Below are 7,485 nucleotides of genomic sequence, written 5' to 3'. Positions count from 1 at the left end.
TACCTGGTCAAGATAGAGATGGCACTGTGGAAAACTTTCATTGGGTTCGCAATAAGATGAACCACTAATGTTAAGTCAATGATTTTTTGTATGCAAATGTTTTGGCATTTGCAAGTTTCATTTCTATGGAAATTGTATAACCCCACCCCATCATTATGGTTCATTGACTTTGAAACTTTTAAATAGTTTACAAGTTAATGTTTGTGTTTAGATATTTGTTTAAAGGGAACGACTTATGAAAAGTCAATGGTATTTGGTATGCAGTTGTATTAGCATTGGCACATCTCATTTCCATGGAGATTGTTTAGCCCTGTACCTTCAGTCATGGTTCATTGACTTAGAATATTTTCATAACTTACATGTTAAAGTATTGCTATTTTAATTTCAACATTTGCATTATCAAAATAACAAATAGGCGAGACATGTCTATGTGTTAACAGTTAATGTTCCTGACTGTTTCAACATTCTTTAAGTTTTCATTAGGATTGTCTGCTACATTGTATTTTTGTCACTGTTAACATGATTAATGTCATTTCATTTACAAATGATAATTTTATTTTAATAGCGCAAGAAAGGTCTAAACTTGAATAAAAGTATCAATGAAAATAAGTAACTGTTTCAGGATGCATCAATGGGAGTATGACAGCCTCCAGTTAAAATATCCTTCATTGACCATGATAATAGAATTTGTAGGTTATAAGATCACAAATTCATGTACTGCATTTGTAAGTGACCTACTGTCATATAGTTTGTTTTAAGGGTGCATTAAGCAGAACAAAGCAGACTTTAACAAACAAGTAGTTCACTCTGACCTTTATATTGAATGATTTTAAGGTGTACATGTCCATGATTCATGCAAATGAGGTCACAACCAGATAAACTTCTGGTTGTGACCTCATTTGCATGAATCATTGATAATGTTAACAGGGTTCAACATAAACTGGCACATTTGTTGTATTAAAAGGACTATCAAGCAAAATTTGGGACAAGGCAAACATTGTTTAATGTGTGATTAACTATGTTCTTGAAATTTAGTTTCCTTAGAGAGACTGACTATCATTTTGATTCTGTTCTATTTCAGATTCTGACAAACAACATGAAGTAACCTTTGGTACATTGTTTAATGACGATGATTGTGCCAACCTTTTTGAAGCAATGGTAGGAACATTACGGGCAGCTAAAAGAAAAAAGATTATTTCATATGATGGTGAACTACTGCTACAAGGAGTGCATGACAATGTTAAAATAACTTTACTGAAGACAGAAGTTTGATAATACTGGATTTTTAGCTTCATTAAACAAATTGCAATGTCTTTCAGTTGAATAGGCACATAATTTGTGTGATATACAATTTGTAAGCTTTTTTATAAGTCATTTTTTCAAGTTTAAATATTTGATATATTTAGTACATTTGTAGATGTTTATGTTATTAAAATGATATTAGGCAACAAAAAATATGTCTGGTTTCCTGCCTCCTGTCATAGAAAAAAAAAGTCAGTAGTTTGAAATTCTTTTTATTTATTTTTTTGTTTTGTGAATTGACAAAATCTGGAAAAAGTACATGTTTTCTCCAAGTCCAATCCTGATTTACACAAATATCTGATAATTCCAGCATGCATGATGGTACATTTGCAATTTTCAATGTTTTGACAACTTTTCAATCAAATTTTTGTCAATCTTTGGTCAAATTTGACTGAGAATCCAGTGAAAATAGAATTTGTAATCTACTCAAATGACACAAAGCTCTATTTCTTGAATACTCTTTTGAAAAAGGCAATAAAATCTTTTAGGGTCAGTGGTCAGACTAAGGGTCAGTACGGATGCAAGAAAACAGACATATTTATGTTTTAGTCTTATAGATAAAGAGTGCAATATATTGCTGGATAGTCTTGTTTCAAATTTTTAAAGAACAGGACTCCTCCTGCTTTAGGAATTTTGTTTTTTTCCATCATTAAATGGCCTGGAAGCCATTTTCAAAATAAATTTTAGCTTTTGCTAAATGTTCTGTCTAAGTCCTATTACTGTATCATATTTATTCCTGTTTAATTGTTACTTCATCTCTACTTCCCCTAAATCCATCAAATATATTGAAAGGTTATGAATTATTGTTATTTCAACATTTTCATGGTCAAATTTTCCATTAAAATGTTTATTAAATAACTTGTCATTTAAGCCTTTTTTCAGACAATCAGTTTTCAGTGTTGTATGGATATCTTTGTGGCCAAGTTGTGGGACTTTTATAAGTTCAACATGTCAATCAGCTTAAGGCAATTAAGACTTTGCATCCAAAACAAGCAGTCAGGAGTACTATCTATATTGTGGATAAGATAATGATCCTCAATGGTAGTTTAAATGTGGTGTACTTAGTTAGTTCTTATAAGAATGATTTTAATGACATTTTGCTATTTGTATTATTTGTTTCTTGTGGGACATCATCTGGAAATCATCAGAAAAAATGTTATATATGTCATGTATTTATATCACAAATAAGTATAATTGTAAAATGGAAATACTGGCATAACTGTTGGAAAATGTAATATTGTTAATGTAGGGTTTTTTCATATTTTTTAAGAATAAAAATCATTGTTACAGGTATAGAACCACTAATTCAGGCCCGGTTGGAAAGAACATACAAGAAAGTAGTACATATTTTAAACAAAATAGTTCCTACGCATAGCTGTATCTTTGTCAATAGGTGAAATATTTGGGTAGTTTTGGTATCAAATGAAAGCTTGGGGACTTGGGATCACTTTAGAACCCTTGTTGATAGTTTCTTTTGGATAATAAAGAAGTATATAAAATTATAATAGGAGGGCACATTTACCCTGTTGTTCAGATCAGAAGTACCTGTTTTTGTACTATCAAACTTCCGGGAACCAGTACGCTCTAATATGCAATTAAAGGTATGTTGAATTTTTCAGCACAAGTCAGGATAAGGTATAGTTTTGACATGAAATGACTGCCACTTTATTTGAACTTAAGACAAAGCGGCCATTTATGCTTGAAATTGCAGAATTTAACATAGAAAGCAATAGGCTATGAATTAGTGGTTTTATACCTATTACTGAAAGGCATGTGAAATTCAAATTTTAGAAATCATACCCATTACAATGAAAATTGGTCACATTTGTTGTTAGTAATCATGTTACATTATTTTTTTTATGTAACAATTATGTTGGTGTCAAATTACAGCCCTCAAATTGCTACAATAGGGTATTTTAGCCTTTTTTGGTCATTTAGCATGCACACAGTTAAGACTTTACCTGAAGTTTAAATTTTTGCATTAACTAAGACTGAAACCAATGCAACATGTATATTGTGACTGGTTTATAGTATAAATATAGCTTTTGGTCAAACTATCTAGTGAGGGTTCATGTTTTATTGGGTTTCTTAGTGAATCATTTATTTCAAAGGAAATTGGTGTATAATTATATAGGAATTCCAAAATATCACTTGAAATGCAATTTATAACCAGTTTAGAAAGTTGTCAAGCTGGGAGATACATAGATTGCTCTTGTTGATCCATGTTTATACATAAAAGTATGGTTTTTACCAAATCACTCTCCTTTTTCAACATGTAGAAAAAAGGGGGGTGGGGAAATGATCAATTATATTTTATGTTTGGACCACTATAGTTATATTCAAGGAAGAATCTCTGATAAAAATAAGACATATAGGTAAGAACATTGTTATTTGAGTAGATATTAACACATTAGAACTGGTAAAAATTGAAAAAGTCTTATATCTGTCACTATTAGTATCCATATGGAGTTTTCTTTGTATAACGTATATACTACTACCAGTCCAATTTGAGCTTAAATTCAGTGATATAATGTTTTGACAAAAGCTTTATGTGTTTTTCTATGCTAGAAATAGATCATAGAAGGAAATTAAGTGAAGCAGAAGTCAATATAACAAGTTTGGTGCTGTTATAGGTATAGAACCACTAATTCAGGCCCGGTTGGAAAGAACATACAAGAAAGTAGTACATATTTTAAACAAAATAGTTCCTACGCATAGCTGTATCTTTGTCAATAGGTGAAATATTTGGGTAGTTTTGGTATCAAATGAAAGCTTGGGGACTTGGGATCACTTTAGAACCCTTGTTGATAGTTTCTTTTGGATAATAAAGAAGTATATAAAATTATAATAGGAGGGCACATTTACCCTGTTGTTCAGATCAGAAGTACCTGTTTTTGTACTATCAAACTTCCGGGAACCAGTACGCTCTAATATGCAATTAAAGGTATGTTGAATTTTTCAGCACAAGTCAGGATAAGGTATAGTTTTGACATGAAATGACTGCCACTTTATTTGAACTTAAGACAAAGCGGCCATTTATGCTTGAAATTGCAGAATTTAACATAGAAAGCAATAGGCTATGAATTAGTGGTTTTATACCTTACAGATGTATATGTTATTAGTGAAACAAATATTTTATCACAGTATGGAATTATGTAGGGTAAATAAATCAATATTCTCTAGCTAACCAAACATAAGGAAACAACAAAAACTAGCTGTTGTTATTAAAACTTTTATTGAAAGGATAATTACACAGAGAGATTTTGACAGATTTATTTGTAACTGAAAAATGGAAAAAAAATCATACTTTCAATAGGGTGCCTTATAAAATCTAGTGAACAGTGCATGCTTCATTAAACATTTTTTATATTTAAATGGAATATTTTGCTATCTAGAAAGTTTGGCACTCACAATTTAACAAAAAGTTCATTTCAAGCTAAAGAATTCATCATTTACCAAAACTTTTAGTAGAACTCTGGACAAAAATTATTTATAAAATATATATCAAAATAACAAGCTTCTATTTTTAACATTTTTTTTTTTATTCTGCTTTTATGGTTGGTAAAGCAAAGGCATAATTCCATCATGAAGTTTGGTCATTATTGGGTTCTTGCATGACTTTATAATATTTATACATTGAACAAACAACACAAAGTAAGGAGTTGCAAAGTACATAATTTAAGACAGTGAAATACCCTTGAACTTGAATAAGATACTACATTTTACAAGTTTATGTAATTTGATCTCATAAACATTTAACCTCTACATTTTCAATTTATATTTAACAAACAAAATAGAAATTACACAATATATATTTTTTATTTTATTTTTATATTAGAAAAATGCTGATAGATCAAAACTCGATTATTTACTTGGTCTAAATAAAAAAAAATGTGCCATGGAATGTTTAGGATAAATAAGGTTAGGAAAAAGTGAGTTTATCGATAATGATATATATTGTTTTTGTGTATTGATATTCGATGAGTTTCTGTTAATTTATCTTTGTGAATCAGAGAACTTGCATTTGAGTATTAAATTTATATAATAATTATATAATTTTTTTTTATTGAAGTTACAATTTCTAATATACAAGATTACCACCCATCAAGTACCAAGTGCTTTGTATGTGCATCATTTCAATGTAAAATCATGTAGTTCTCCTAAACCATAGTGATTGGTTTTCCAAAATGGTTTTAGTTTGTGATTAACAAATAAGAATACAGCCTAGTGTTTTGAACTATTTTCAAACTGGCTACAAAAACACAATTATTTTCATTTAACTTCTTCAAAACAAAAACGGTTTTCACATTTACAATTCCACTTTAGCCAAGAACCATCCTCTAATTTCCAAAACAGCACCTAATAATTAAACATCTGGTGGTTGTCTCATAACATAGCATGTAGTAATTTTATCTTCCTGAAATAAAATAATGCCCCTCATTAAACAGCAGAATGCATGTCAGTTTTGTTCATCTTATATAAAAAGAAAAGAGGTAAAATCTTGCATCTTTATATATTAGTTATCTGAACTTTCAAACCAAACAGGGAATAAGGTTCACGATTTCATTTTTCTAAAATAAAAGAGTTGAAATTTTGAATGTTTGCTGAATTTAGATGTGTAAAATGAATGCTGGATAGTTTTTATACGCCCGTTTACGGGACGTATTATGGTATACTGTTGTCCGTCCATCCTTCCATCCGTCTGTCAGTCGTCAACATGTCGGACGTTAACTCAAAAAAGCTTTACCGGTAATCAATATGCCTGAAACTTTGGTGAATTGTTTATAATTATTGACGTGAGCTCCCTTTCGTTTTTTATAAATTTCAGATTTAGCGTTTCTGAGTTTTTGGGTTTTATTCATTAAAAAAGGGGGATTTTCCAGTTTTTGGACAATAACTCAAAAGTGCTTTCAGCAGTTCTCATGAAACTTTGGTGAATTATTTATAGCTATTGATGTAATCTCCCTATTGATTTCATAAATTTCAAATATGACATTGAGGAGAAATTGAACTTTATTTGTTTATAGTCTGACAACAAGTATTGTGCAAGAGCACAGTGTATTGCACAACAGCAAGATATCTTTAATTGAATATAAATTCAATTCATATAACCAATTTCAAGTTCTTTGACTACATTTATCCAGAAACCTATAATACGTCAAATATTTAATTACAATCCAAATTCAGACCTGTATCAAGCTTGAATATTGTGTCCATTTTTGCCCCAACTGTTCAGGGTTGGACCTCTGCGGGCGTATCCAGCTGTGCTCAGCGAAGCAGTTTATTCCTCATCCAGTACATTGTATTTCTACTAAGAAAATTATCTGGTCTAAACATGTTTTGAACGAGCCACTAACTGTACTCCTCTTCTTGCCATCTTGTTCCTTTATTCATGTCAAGCAAACTTCATACTGGAGCTTCTGAGAAAGAACGAAAAGAAGCTAGCATTATCCTTGAACTTCACATTGTGCCACATAGATGATAGGACGATCTCCTCTCACTGAATAATTCAAAGGTTGAACACATCTATCCCATAGAACTTTAAATAAAGGACACAACAGATATAGTGAAGTTTGCCTCATATCTTGACTTACATCTATATACATTGACAATGAGGGTCGGTTGAAAACAAAGCTTTACAACAAAAGAGATGATTTCAGCTTTCCCATTGTGAACTTTCCATTTCTATGTAGAAACATTCCAGCAGCGCCAGCATATGGAGTATGTATCTCCCAGTTGATACGATATTCCAGAGCTTGTATTGCCTATCATGATTTCCTTGATAGATCAATGATTACTGCTTTCCAGGAAGCTATTTACCCAAGAGTTCAAAGCGGTAAAGTTGAAATAATCCCTTCAAAAATTTTACAGACACCATGAGTTGGTTGACCCGTATGGAATATCTGTTTCACTGATGACTAAGAATGTGTACACAATTCTGTCCTCTAGTCTTCGAATACGAATTAGACTTTTCAACAAGTTTGTACTTACATAAGCAACACGACGGGTGCCACATTGAGAGCAGGATATCCTTACCCTTCCAGAACACCTGAGATCACCGCTAGTTTTGTTTAAATTGGGTTCATCTTGCTCTTGCTTTATTTTTAAGTGTTGTTCTTTGTGTTGATAATTTTTAATGTCTGTTGTTTATACTGGTAACAGTCGTGTCTCTGCTTCGCCATG

The 7,485-nt window shown here is 31.2% G+C and overlaps 1 long non-coding RNA gene across 1 annotated transcript; it reads left to right on the top strand.

Moving 5' to 3' along the window:
• Nucleotides 1-1,288: 1,288 nt before the first annotated feature.
• Nucleotides 1,289-5,358, top strand: LOC127729713 (uncharacterized). The gene is made up of 2 exons (XR_007994806.1): nucleotides 1,289-2,592; nucleotides 4,409-5,358. It is a non-coding gene; the product is annotated as an uncharacterized LOC127729713 (long non-coding RNA).
• Nucleotides 5,359-7,485: the final 2,127 nt, after the last annotated feature.

This window comes from Mytilus californianus, unplaced genomic scaffold (assembly GCF_021869535.1).
Source record: "Mytilus californianus isolate M0D057914Y unplaced genomic scaffold, xbMytCali1.0.p SCAF_2, whole genome shotgun sequence".
NCBI classification, from domain to species: Eukaryota; Metazoa; Mollusca; class Bivalvia; order Mytilida; family Mytilidae; genus Mytilus; species Mytilus californianus.
The sequence above is the reverse complement of the archived record's forward strand: the minus strand, read 5'-3'. Positions and strand labels throughout refer to the sequence as shown.